The sequence below is a fragment of the Nicotiana tomentosiformis genome, chromosome 2 (assembly GCF_000390325.3).
Source record: "Nicotiana tomentosiformis chromosome 2, ASM39032v3, whole genome shotgun sequence".
Lineage (NCBI taxonomy): Eukaryota > Viridiplantae > Streptophyta > Magnoliopsida > Solanales > Solanaceae > Nicotiana > Nicotiana tomentosiformis.
In genome coordinates this window covers 16,901,670-16,916,410 of record NC_090813.1, presented here as the reverse complement: position 1 = coordinate 16,916,410, position 14,741 = coordinate 16,901,670, and the positions used below count along the sequence as shown (strand labels likewise).

General features: G+C 37.6%; 1 long non-coding RNA gene across 2 annotated transcripts; it reads left to right on the top strand.

Annotated features, from left to right (window-relative positions):
- The first annotated feature begins 587 nt into the window (after positions 1-587).
- On the top strand, positions 588-8,743 carry LOC117273974 (uncharacterized). Of its 2 annotated transcripts, XR_011413710.1 has the most exons (4): positions 588-726; positions 2,138-2,195; positions 7,235-7,322; positions 8,420-8,743. It is a non-coding gene; the product is annotated as an uncharacterized lncRNA (long non-coding RNA). The 2 variants fall into 2 exon arrangements; XR_011413711.1 differs by lacking the exon at positions 7,235-7,322.
- Positions 8,744-14,741: the final 5,998 nt, after the last annotated feature.

Below are 14,741 nucleotides of genomic sequence, written 5' to 3'. Positions count from 1 at the left end.
CCATTACAGTGATACAATGAGAAAGCAACAAAAATAAGTCGAGCTTGCGACATTAAACTCAAAACTAATTTTTTCAAGCAAGTAAATATATATATATATATATATATATACACTAAGATTATTGTACGTACAAATAATTATTATGATAGCTTCTATGATTACATATATCTATTTGTGCATATATTCATATACTAGTTAAATTTTTAATTACCTAATCTACCTTTTGTAATTATTCATTTGGGAATCACTTGTTTTGCTGGGTTGCAAGATATTCACGTCTATAGAGTTTCGCCATATGAATTAGTTATGTAAAAACGAAAAATAAAATTAAAAAAAGAAAACAATTCGTAGAGTTAATATAAAAGTCTATATAGTAGTGATGCAAATATGTACATAATTTTAATATATATTATACTATATTAATATCATTAGTAATTATATCTTGCTGGAATATGAGATATACATAATGTTATACTACTTATAATTATTCTAGTTATGAAGCTATTATACACTACGTGTCTTTTTTAGAATCAAGTTTTCCTTTCCATATATGTGTTACTTACCCACGTAAAGTTGCTGCACTTATTTCTGATTTCAATACTTACATTTGTCAGGTCATTCAATGCACCAAAAGCAATCAATGTTGCAGTAGTAAATAGGCAAAAAAAAGGTCCATCAGTGAGCCAACAAGCCAAAGGCGCAGCAGAAGAACTTAATGTCGCAACGGTTAGTTCTCTGTAAATTTTTTTTCAAATCATCTAATTTACTGATGCAACAGTCCCTAGGCTGAAATCTGAATAATTTAAAGGAGGGACCAGTTTATGAAACTTACCATTGCCGGAATTTGTTAACTCTTAACTGGAATATTCTATCTCAGGCTTCCTCTTGTTTTCCCCTGTTCTCTCTTCTTTCTCCTCAACTCTAAACTTAGTTTGTCTTACTAAAATGCCTCCCAACAGTACTACTCCTCCAAGAATAGATACATCTAAGGATGTAGAGTCATGGATTCAAGAAAATCTTGAAATAAACCCCATTCATGAGAAAGGAATATTTTTTGATCCTCAAGATGGGGAGGAGGATTAATATGTGTCTCAAGTGCTAGAATTCTATCAATGGACGTGAAATTTTCTAAGCCACCAGGAAAGTTTTGCTTGGACCAAGTGAGAGAATTTTACAGAAACTTGAATGAAAATGATCAATTTTCTACTGTTAGAGGATTGAGAGTTGATTGTTCTCCACAAGCTATCAATCGTTTGTATCATCTCATACAAGAGAATGACAGTCAAACCTTAGAATTTATTAACGATCCTTATCTAGATGAGCTGGAGCTACTTGGGGGTATGATACAAATGTAGCTAAGGTATGTTTAATAGGGCAAAATATTAAGTACAAAACTAGACCTCTTCTTACCTTTTTAAGTAGCAGAATGATTCCAAATACCTATGGAACTGATATATACTTGAACAGATTAGCTTTGCTATTTACAATTTGTTCCAAAATGCCTCTGAATGTGGTTAACATCATCAATATCCATATGAAGTTCTGTAGATTTGATCCCACTGTGGGGACTTTATGGTTTCCATCAACCATAACTAGATTGATCAAGGAAGCTGGTGTTATTCCAAATCCCAAAACTTTGAGTCCTTCTAATAAAAAGATCGACAAAAAAGTATGGACGAAACTTGCAAAAACTAAAGGCCCATACAAAATAGAAGGAGAAGAAGAGCTTCTTTTGAGAAATAGGAGACAACCTCCTATTTTTCGAGGAGGAATGAGGGAAATTAGGGAATTATTGGCTGAAAAGTTTGTTTCCATGGAGAAAAAATTTGCAAGAATGAGGGAAGAAGTGAATGCTAAAATTGATGGTGTAGTGGATAGGTTGATGAACAAATTGGATAGGCTAGTGTCACGACCCAAAATTCAAACCGTCGTGATGGCACCTAATCCAACTCGCTAGGTAAGCCAGTTAACAATAAACCAGTTCAAATGATATTTATTAAGAGAAGAAATGATAATACAACTGAACTTTTATACAAAACATTTTTCAAGGACTGGTAGTACAAATCATGAGTTTCTATGATTTAGAATTTACAAAGCTGGTATGAAATAAAGTATATCATCTGTTTGAACTATACAGGAACAGATTAAAATTCTAAAGCTACCAAGATCAAGAGGCAGCTATGACCGGAACGCAGGTACATCTTTCAATCCAACTCCCGTTGTGTACAGCAACATCAACACCCAATATATGCATGCAAGGTGCAGAAGTATAATATGAGTACAACGGACCTCATGTACTCAATAAGTAACAAACCTAACCTTAGGTTGAAAATAGTGACGAGTTGGGACGGGTGAGGGTCCAACTCCAATAATCAGCAACAGTTCATAACAATATGATAAAGATGGTATAAGAAATAATTCTGCTGGTTCACATTTACGAAAAATATACATGTTTTTCAAGTATAATAGTAGATCTCACACCTTTCACCGAAAACCTCAAAAGTATATGAATAAGTTTGCAAACAGTGATTTTCCCAAAAACCTTTCAATAATATACAAGATGTTTCATTTTTCAGATAGCAAGAGGAAAATACATCTATATGCCTACATGTCAATATACAGGTGAAATCATGAATGTCACCCAAATCGGGTAGCATGAGGAAATGCATCTCTATGTCTATATCTCATGTACGCATGTCAAATGCCATGCATCTCAATGATGAACTCATGTACTAACACTCTGAGAGTACTCAATCTCACTGTCCCGTATTCTCACTCATCATGCTCAATACTCAGCACACTCAGTCACTCGGTATTGTACAATTCCTGCTGCGACGTACAGCTCGATCCCCCACACACACACACACACACACACACACACACACACATATATATATATATATATATATATATATATATATATATATATATATATATATATATATATATTATGGTCTAATGATTGGTATTCTCATTTTAGCTCCTCAATTTGGTCTAGAAGATTTTTTTCAGCTTCACACAACTCATCATTAAATTGTTGGCCATTACACGCATCAACCTTTTCATTCAAATTTGCATCCTGGTTATGCACAGCTAAGGCAAAATTATCAATTTTATGTGCAAGATCATCTCTCTCCTTAGACCAATCATTCACCAACGTTGTCAAAAGACAACGTCGTTCCGCATATTCCCTTAATCGAGAATATTCGTCCCAATACCAACCCTTACTCCCATATTCAAATTCAGCTTTCCAAGAGTTCAGGTCATGACAAGCCCAAAATGACGGGCCATATAAGTCTTCCGTCAACCAAGAGTCTTCATCAATAACCTTACCTCCATATATTTCATCCCCAGATGTCATGGTGAAAGAACTAGAAACACACTAAGAGAAAAATTAAATAGTTATAAAAATAAAATATTTACAAAAAGAGAAGGAAAAAAAACTTGTAAAGATAAAAGTAAAATGTCTAATCTAGAAAAATAGCAAATTTCTAAGTCCCCGGCAACGGCGCCAAAAACTTGTTGCGACCAAACACACTCACGCAAGTATACGCGGTCGTCAAGTAATAAAGTGACTAAAAGTCGGATGTCGAACCCACGAGGACTTATGATTAACTATTAACTAAATTAGACTATCCTAATTATCTAAACAAGAATTAAACCTAAAAATATTTTATTCTAAACTAATTAAATAAAAAAATATAAATAATAAACTTTGAACAGAGAAAGAGCAGATTTTTTATGATATCAATGTAATAAAAACGATCTAGGGTTATGGGCTATCTAGCAATCATATTGTATTCTTAAATTGATTTAACCGACTAATTTATCTAGCTTATTGGTTGACAGGTTTAATATTGCTCATAAGAATCTGTCGAGTTCTTACTCGCCTATTCAAGCTAACCTAACGCCTATATGTCTATGGAGTTAGAATCAACAAGAACGCATGTATAATTCCTGTAAATCAATCAAGCAAGGCAATTAGGTATATGTCTATCCTAACTACGAATCCGTTCCCCGATGCCCGAGTTCAAGAACTTGCCCTACTCAATACTATATGCAATATAGAATTCTCACTTTCGAGTTCAATTCTAGATTCGTAGATAATATTCAATTGGTGATCAAGTAATTAAATAATTAAGTGCAAGATTGAATAAATAAACTAATATGATAAATCAAGAAGTCAAAATCAATATCCGAATAATAATAGTCATGAAAGAACCACAACCCTGGAATGTGAAGTTTAGCTCCATATAGACATGGTAGCCAAACTTCAAATCATACAAAGAAACATAAAAATTACTAAGTTTGGTGGGAGAAAGATGGAACTTGATGAATTCCGGCCTCCACAGCTTTGTCGTGGCCTTTTTCCCCTTCCCAATATGTTCGATGACCTAAAAGAGGCGTTTTTGGCTTATATATTGTGTACAAAAGTCGTGGGCCAAAGTTCTCCTATTTCTAATCCAAATCAGCTTCAGGGATTGATGCTAGGGTGGATGCGTCGCATCCACCTCGTCCTCCATTTCTCAGCTTCGAATGCTAGGGTGGATGCTTCGCATCCACCCTTTGTTCCTCCATCTCAGCTTTGCCCAGCTGCGAATGCTATGGGCCGACTTCACTGCTAAGGGTGAACGAAATATGATTTTTTTCTAGATTGGATGCGACGCATCCAACCCCTCTTCCTCTAGCTAGAGCACATTTTCTTCATATTTTTGCACTCCAAACACCCTAAATCATCACACACAACTCAATTAGTCATAAAACCAATAATTAAACCATGTTGGGCATTTTAAAGATCAAATAGCATCAAAAAGCGGTTAAAACATGGGTAAAGTAACATCAACACATATCGAAATATGTACAACATCAAGCCAAGTGATGTTCCAAAAATGCCATCTTGTGCGTACCGACCTCCGAATGGCTCGAAACTAGTCAAAAGCAACTCAAATACATCAAATAATGCCAAAAAAAACAAACCCAATCGATAAATATCGGATGTAACGATCCGACCAGTTGTTTTAAGTATTTTCACTTCACTTGGTAATTTGAGGGAATGATTAGCTCCATGTGATGTATTATGACTTATGTGAATCGTCAGTTTTGGTTTTCATGTTATTCAGAATCGATTTGGAAGAATGAATTTCATGATTTAAGATTTAAGTTGGAAGAGTTGTCCAAGTTTGACTTTTGTGAATTTAACCTCGGAACAAAGGTTTGAGGGCTCTGTTAGGTTCGGATGGTGATTTTGGACTTGGGCGTATGCCCGGAGTTGTATTTGGATTTTTCTAGAAGGATTCGACGCTAATTGGCGAAAGTTTGAAATTTAAAGTTTTGGAAAGTTCATAAGTTTGACCGAGAGTTGACTTTGATGATATCGGATTCGAATTTTGGTTGTGAGAATTGGAATATCTTCGTTATGTTATTTGGGACTTGTGTGTAAAATTTGGGTTCATTTCACGTTGATTTGATATGTTTCGGTACAAGTTTTGGAAGTTGAAAAAGTTCAAGGCTCATTAAGTTCGATTCGAGGTGAGATTCGTCGTTTCGATGTTGTTATGTGTGATTTGAGGCCTCGAGTAGGTCCATATATGTTACGTGACTTATTTGTATATTCGGACGGGGTCCCGACACTACTAGAAATTCGGTAAAAATCGACCAAAAAAACTGACCAACGTTGGTCGGTAATGGCCAAATATCGACCAAAACGCAACCATTTACGTGTGGACGGTATTTTTGTGGTCGGAAAGGCATACCGACCAAAGTTGGTCGGAAATTACTGACCAACTTTGGTCGGTCAATTAAATTCAAAAAAAATATATTGCAAACAAAACAGACCAAAGGTGGTCGGTTTTTTCCGACCAAAGTTGGTCGGTATTTTAATTATGTAATAAAAAGATTTACCATCTGGGAATCGAACCGAGGTCTGTACTGTGGCAGGATCTGGGAATCGAACCGGGGTCTGTACTGTGACAGGATACTATTCTACCACTAGACCATTGGTACATTTTGTTTTAAGATTATCTTTTATTTGATTTATACTCTTTAATTGTATTTTCGCACGAAAATAATCGACCAAAGTTGGTCGGTTTTATTAAAAAGTAAAATTACCGACCAAAGTTGGTCGATTTTTTTAAATGACCGGCCGAATTAACCGACCAATTTTGGTCGGTTTTTTAAATATTAATTTTTATTTATTTTAATTGAAAAACCGACCAAAGTTGGTCGGTTTCTTGAAACATAAATTTTGCGGGACTCAAAAATAGTTTTTCGCATTTTTGCGCCAAGGAAAACCGACCAAAGTTGGCCGATTTCGTAAAAATAAAATTTAAATTTTTTTTTTTGAAAAACCAACCAACTTTGGTCGGTTTTTTGGTCGGTTTTATGACCGACCAAAGTTGGTCGGTCGACCTTGGTCGGTTTTTGCCGAATTTTTAGTAGTGCGAGGGGCTCGGGTGAGTTTCCGACAAGATTCGAATCATTTCGTCGCATATAGAATTTTCGCTAAGCTGATGGTTTTGGTGTTCCGCACCTGCGGCTGGTTTTGCGCAGGTGCGATGGCCGTAGAAGCGAGCCCAAGCACACGGAAGTGGGAATGCACTGATGGGTAGGAGTCCGCAAATGCGAAGGAATTTGCGCAGAAGTGCGACTGCATATGCAGTTATGAGCATCGCAGAAGCGACCACTGGAGGGTCGAGGCTGTCTCGCAAATACGAGCCTTTTTTCTGCAAAAGCGAAGGTCGTAGATGCGACCACTTGTCCGCAAATGCGGAATTTGTTGGGCAGAAACTATATATCGAGGATTTGGGTTCTACTATCATATTTTGAGATGTGGGACTCGGATTGAGGCGACTTTTGAAGCAATTTTCATCACAAGGATTGGGGTAAGTGTTCTACACTCGGTTTTGATTATATTTCATGAATCTATCTTCCTTTTTGGTAATTGGATTGTGGATTTTAAAGAGAAAATTGGGGGGGGGGGGGGTTGTCTAAAGATTCATAATGTGAGTTTTTTGAGTTTTGAACATCGATTCGGAGTCGGATTTAGGTGAAACTAGTATGGATGGATTCATAATTGAATGGGTTATCGTATTTTATAAGTTTCGTCAAGTTTTGAGGCGCGGGACCGGGTTGTACTTTTGGGTTGATTTTGGGCTTTTGATTAAAGATTCGACCTTTATCGATTGAGTTTGTTTCCTTTGGCATTAATTGATGTATTTGAGTTTCTTTTGGCTAGTTTCGAGCCGTTCGGAGGTCGGTATGCAGGAGATGGCATTTTTGTAGAATCGTTTGGCTTGCCCGGCATTGGATTTGGCTTGTTCAAGGTAAGTAACACTTCTAAACTTAGTGATGGGGGTATGAAATCTCGAATTACATATTATGTGTTTGGTGTTGAGGTGACGCACATGCTAGGTGACGGGCGTGTGGGCGTGCACTGTGTGAAATGTGACTCTTTATTTCTGTGGTACTGTGTACTTATCTGATCTTATTTGTAACCATGAAATCTCTACGTACTAGAGCTTTTGAGCTGTGATTCATATTATAAATCATGTCTAGGCCACATGCTTATTTTGTTGGGACCCACAGAGGTCATTTCTGTTGGGACCCACCGAGGTCATTTTTGTTGTTGAGTTATTTACTTACATTGCAATTACATACTCAGTCATACGTATTCATTTGCATATCATATCTTAGTCTCTGTCACCATTTATTGATACATCACATCATTATTTTTGGACTGATTTTAATGGCATTGTGAGCCCGAGAGACTGGAGAGATTAATGACTGAGCGAAGCCGAGGGCCTGATTGTGAGAATATTGATTTATTTTGGGAGCGGGTTGCACACCGCATAAGATGTTATTGATTCATACCATGATTGGCTTATTATAGCGCTTAGGCTGAAGGAGCCCTTCCGGAGTCTGTACACACCCCCAGTGAGAGCAGGTACCTATTGAGTGCGAGTGCCGAGTGATTGTGAGGACTAAGTGATTTTGAGGACTGAGTGACTGTGAGGACTGAGTGACTGGGAGGACTGAGTGAATTAATACTCTGAGAGTATGCATATGATTTTAGCACTGAGTTGCATTGCATTCGACATGCACACTTGACATACAAGCATAGAGATGCATTTTTCCTCATGATGTACGACATTGCATCATTTATGACTTCACATAAACATTGTCATGTAGGCAGAGAGATGTACTTTCCCCATGCCATTTCAAAACGAAACATCTACCCATTGAAATTTTTGGGAAAATCACAGTTTTACGAACTTACTCATATTTTGGTGATTTCGGTAAAAGATTTGGGTTTTCACTGACATACTTGAAAAACATGCCTATTTTCTGGAACTGTGAACGATTTGAGCACTATATATCTGAGTTACTTATTTTATCACTTTTATTATGTTGTTATGAACAGTTGTTGGCTATTGGTGTTGGACTCCGACCTTTGTTCCAGCTCGTCACTACTTTCAACCTAAGGTTAGGTTTGTTACTTATTGAGTACATGGGGTCGGTTCTACTCATACTACACTTCTGCACCTTGCGTGCTGATGTTGGATATTGATGTTGATGTGCACGACGGGAGCTGAATTTGAAGATGTACATGTATTCTAGTTACAGTTGCCTCTTGTTCATGGTAGCCCTAGACTTATAAAAATCTGTTTATGTATATTCGAACAGATGATGTATTTATTTCATTTTATAAACTCTAATTCTTAGAAGCTCATGATTTGTACTACCAGTCCTTGGGAATTCTTGTATACAAGTAGTTTTATTATCTTTTCTTTTCTTAATAAATCCCATTTAAATTGGATAGTTGTTAATTGGCTTACTTGACGGTTTGGGTTAAGTTCCATCACGACTAGGTAGATTTTGGGTTGTGACAAGTTGGTATCAGAGCTCTAGGTTAATAGGTTCTACAAGTCATGAGCAAGTTCTAGTATAGTTTTGTGAATCAGTATGATGACGTCCATACCTATCTTCGCGAGGCTACAGGACATTTAGGATATTTTCCCATCTTTCTTTTCTTATCATGCAGAATTGATTCAGCTTGAGACATAACTCCTTGAATTCCTTCCATGCATTCGTATGCGCATATGAGCGCCCAATATCAGTTGTGCATCGACGTCTTGTGATTCCATGGATGATGTGCGAGATGTGATTTATGTGTATTGATGATGGGCCAGTCTGGAGGAATTGAGTCCGGGTTTTGACCGTAGCTTGAGCACGGGGATTTTGGTTATGTGAGCACGTACTTTTGGGACTTATATATCCGGTAGCTTCCCTATGAGTAGAGTTTGTGACTCAATGAGTGGTTGGATGGCTATATGATGAGTATGATGCGACTGCGGTATGTGTTCAGATGGATTGAATGTAATAAGAAGAGTTTGCTTGAGATGTAAAAAAAGACTATCAGATGCTTGATTTCTGTCGTGATTTGACGTATAGTCTCGAGTTCTGAGTGTGTTAAAGGATCTTTAATGTTGTTTAATTTTGGAACGAATTAGATTCGTATGTCTTGTTGATGAGCTCAGACTCAGGGAGATTAAGTGATGGCGCAGTAATCGTGGCTGCGAAAGGATATAGCAAGATGCCAATTTAAGGCTAAGTAGGTGGGTTATCTCTTGCACAGTAATCTACGGAGGTGTGATCCTTATAATGTTGTGTGGAGAGTTTCCTTTCTACCAGCGAGGTATATTTGTTAAAATTTGAATTTGCATTTGGTTGAGAAAGTTGACCTGATCGCTATGTGGATGTATGCGAGCTTAGTAGATGATTTGAGGTACTATATGGTTTGTGTTATGTGAGATTAAGAAGGGTTAGCTGAATCTCCCTGCGGAATTATGGAAGTAATAGAGTATAGGTATGGTGAGTTATCAGATGTTCTATTCTATGGCATTGAACTAAGTGGGAGAGTCTGCTATCGACGATTTAATTGCATGGTTACGTGTTGTATTGGTTTGGTCTGAGGCATACTTGTGGATCGGTTATGACTTGCAGAGGTTGGTTTTGAGGATAACTCGAGTAAGGGAATTTCATAATACATTTTATATTGCACTTTATGAGTATATAAAAATCATGGAATGATTGAGTTGTTATGTGTGAAGGATGTAGTGTACATGAATTATGAATTTGATCGGTTGTGTTAAGGCAGGGTTACTTCTTTGGGTATTGTTGTGCTGATTTAGCACATGTCGTTTGGCCCATTTGGCCGGCACAATTGAGATTTGAGTAGAATGGATGACTCTCAAGAAATGTCTAATGGATTGAAGATTTATATGTAGCAATTGGGAATTTTTCAGTTTTGTATATAGCTAGAATCTGAGATTCACATTGGATGGTGTCGAGACTCTCGGTATTTCTATATCATTATGGATTCTACATTTCAGTATGAGGATGGTGAATGAAACGGCTTCAGATTCATAGAAGGTCACTTCAGAGTGAGTGTCTCGGTTGTGGTACTTTTGGGGTGCTTAAGAGGGAATATAATGACTTATGGGCCTTAGGGTGGTGTGGTGTTATTCTAGGATCTTGTGGGGTGAGTTTTGGTTGAGGATCATAGTATTATGGCGAGAAGGAGTGTCAACTTGAGAGTACTTCGGAAGGAACTCGGAGAAAATAGGACAACTTGGTAGTAGGTTGGACCATTACGGTAATAGATATGATCGGTTTTTTGGGTACTTATGATGTGGTGAGACTCTACAGGTATTTTGGTGTCAATTCTCTTAGGTTTGGCGACCTTCGTGGCTTGGTTGAGTTAGAGATATTCAGTTCTGATGGCTTGGTTATGTGCAAATGGGTTTCGAAGTGTTCTCGATGGTTTTTACTACGGTTTGAGATGGATATTTCCTACCGGTTTGGAACGACTCTTGGCACGTTCGAGGCCGAATGTATGTTTAAGTGGGGGAGTATGTCACGACCCGACCGGTTGTTTTGAGAATTTGCACTTCGCTCGGTTGTTTGAGGGCATGATTAGCTCCATTTGATATATTATGACTTATGTGAATCGTCGGTTTAGTTTTCAGGTTATTCAAAATTGATTTAGAAGAATGAATTTCATAATTTAAGCTTTAAGTTGGAAGAGTTGACCAAGTTTGATTTTTGTGAATTTAACCACGGAACGAAGTTTTGAGGGCTCTGTTTGGTCCGAATGGTGATTTTGCACTTGGGCATATGCTTAAATTTGCATTTGGATATTTCTAGAAGAATTCAGCGCTAATTGGCGAAAGTTAAAAATTTGAAAGTTTGGAAAATTTATAAGTTTGACCGAGAGTTGACTTTGATGATATCATATTCGAATTGTGGTTCCGGGAATTAGAATAGCTTCTTCATCTCATTTGGGACTTCTGTGCAAAATTTGGGTTGATTCCAAGTTGATTTGATATGATTTGGCACGGGTTTTGGAAGTTGAAAAAGTTCAAGGTTCATTAAGTTCGATTTGAGGTGCGATTCATCACTTCAATATTGTTATGTGTGATTTGAGGCCTCAAGTAGGTCCGTATTATGTTACGGGTCTTATTGGTATATTCAGACGGGGTTTCGAGGGGCTCGGGTGAGTTTCGAACGAGGTTCGGATCATTTCGTCGCATATTGAATTTTTTCTAAGCTACTAGTTCTGGTGTTCCGCACCTGCGGCTGGTTTTGCGTAGGTGCAATGGCCACAAAAGCGAGCCCAGGCGTGCAGAAGCGAGAATGCACTGTTGGGCAGGAACCGCAAATGCGGAGGAATTTGCGTAGAAGCGCGACCGCAGATGCGGTTCTGAGCATCGCAAAAGCGACCACTGGAGGGTCAAGGCTGTCTCGCAAATGTGAACCTTTTTTTGCCAAAGCGAAGTTCGTAGATGTGACAACTTATCCGCAAATGCGGAATTTGCTGAGTAGAAACTATATATCAAGGATTTGGGTTCTTTTATCATATTTCGAGATGTGGAACTTGGATTATTGAGGCAACTTTTGAAGCAATTTTCATCACAAGGATTGGGGTAAGTGTTTTTTACACTACATTTTGATTATATTTCACGAATCTATCTTCGCTTTTGGTAATTGGATTGTATATTTTAAAGAGAAAATTGGGGGGTTTTATCGAAAGTTTCATAAAGTGAGTTTTTACGTTTTGACCATCGATTCAGAGTCAGATTTGGGTGAAATTATAACGACCTGATTTGTCGTTTTGAATATTTATGCTCCTTTCAACTATTAGATCTCTTAAATAGCTTAATATGATGTATTATGACGTGTGTGAATCGTCGATTTTGATGTTTCAGGTGTTTCGGGATTAGTTCAAAAGAATACATTTCATGTTGGAAGCTTAAATGAAAAGGGTTGACTGTAGTTTGACTTTTATGCAAACGAATCCGGAATGAAGTTTTGATGGTTCCAATAGCTTCGTATGGAGATTTTGGACTTAGGAGTGTGTCCGGATATTTATTTGGAAGTCCGTAATTGATTTTGGCTTGAAATGGCGAAAGTTGGAAATGGAAGGTTTGGAAGTTTGACCGGGAATTGACTTTATTGATATCGGGGTCAGAATCCAGTTCTGGAAATTTTGATAGGTCTGTTATGTCATTTATGACTTGTGCGCAAAATTTGAGATCAATCGGACTTGATTTGATACGTTTCGACATTGAATGTAGAATTTGGAATTCGGAAGGTCATAACTTTCTTAGGCTTGAATCGATGCGTGATTCGTGATTTGGAGGTTTGGTACCTCGGGGAAATTCTTGAATAAATCTTATCTTAAAGTGGTGGTTGCCGAAATAACCTTGACCCGGGAGAAATAGAAAAGATTTCCCGTCACCAGCGCCCAAAGTAGCGTGGGGCGCTGGGATTTTTGACATTCTGGAAACAGGGCCACAGGTAGCGCCCCACGCCACCTGTGGCGCTACAAATATTAAGTACTCACTTCGGGGTTCATTTTTCTCCATTCCTCTTGGCCGAATTTTAGGGGTTTCCTCCACTCTCTCAAGACCTCCAACTCGTCCCATCTCCAATGTGGTGTTTCATTCTATCATTTTCACTCTAGAACTAACTCAATCCATCTTGAAATCCTTAGATCTTCAAGAAATTTCTTCAAGAACTCAAATGCGGGTTTTGGCTAGATTTCTTCCAAAAGATAATCCTACACCCTTAGACATATATGCATGGATTTATTATGAGTATATTAGCAAAAAAGGATTATCACTTATTAGATGGTGCTTGGAAGCCATAAATACTTAAACTAGATTATTGTGTGCTTTAGAGATTTTGTAATGAATTAATTAGTAACAATTGGGTGGATGTGAGTTCATTGATGATTTTAATGGTGCTAAAGAAGGTTGTTTGTAGACAAAGGATAGTTTAGTATATCTTGTTGGTAGGAAGGAGGGATTGTTGGATGAAGAAATACCATTACTAAAGGTAGTAAAATGCTATGTACTCTAGGTGTTTGATAAAATGCCTAAATGACCAAAAATCTAGAAATTTGTTTACTAATATTGGTCCAATTGAATTATGTTGATGTAGATTGAAGTTGTAAGAGTTGTGTGAGGTTTTAATATCACTAAAGATCTGAATTAAGAAAGTTCAATTTGTGGTGATCTTATTTTTGAGAGATTTCAAGGAATTTCTGGAGCATTGTTTTGATACGCGCAAAATGGAATTTCTGGAGCATTGTTTAGCTTGCTTGATATTGGACTCGGCTTGTTCTAGGTAAGTAACATTTTTAAACTTGGAGCTGAGGGTATGAACCCTGATTATACGTGTTATGTGATTTGCTTGGAGGTGACGCACATGCTAGGTGACGGGCGTGTAGGCGTGCAACGTAGTAATTATGACCCAATCGATTTCGTAGAGTTGTGTAGTCAATTAACTTGTATTTTCCATGTGTTAGAGAAACTGAGTTGTGACTCATGTTAGAAATCATGCTTAGGCAAATGTCGATATTATTGGGACCCACTGAGGTCATTTTTGCTGTCGAATTATATTTTTAAATTGTAATTTCATACTCAGTCATATTCATTCATTACATATCATATCTCAATCTCTGTTTCTATTTATTGATACATCATATCATTATTTTGGGGTAGTTTCATGACATTGTGAACCCGAAAGACTGAAGAGATTGAAGACTGAGTAAGGCCTAGGGCCTGATTGTGAGCGATGATTATGGGATCGGGCTGCACGCTGCAGCAGGCCAGATTGGCTTATTATAGCGCTTGGGCTGAAGGATCCCCTCCGAAGTTTGCACGCCTCTCAGTGAGTAGTGGATATTATACTTGGGATGGAGTTCCCTGGGCATGGAGTTGCCATATAGATTCACTTTTGGGATGGAGTTCCCTGGGCATGGAGTTGTCATATGCATTATATTTGGGATGGAGTTCCCTGGGCATGGAGTTTCCCTATACATTTATATTTGGGATGGAGTTCCCTGGGCTAGATTAGCCTGTACAGCACTGAATGACTGAATGTCGGTTATTATATATATATTCCAGGTGGATCTTCCCTGGGTTGGATTGGACATATATGGTACTGAGTGATTGAGTACTCTGAGAGTTTGAGTACATCAGTTCATCACTATACTGCATTGCATTAGACATGCATTCTTGATATGTAGGCATAGAGAAGTATTTTTCTTCATGCCATCTGATAATGAAATTTCTTATCTGTCGTTAAAGTTTTTGAGAAAAATTACATATTTCAGACTTACTCATATTTTCGGTGATTTTTACCAAAAGATTTGAGTTTTACTGTTATACTTGAAA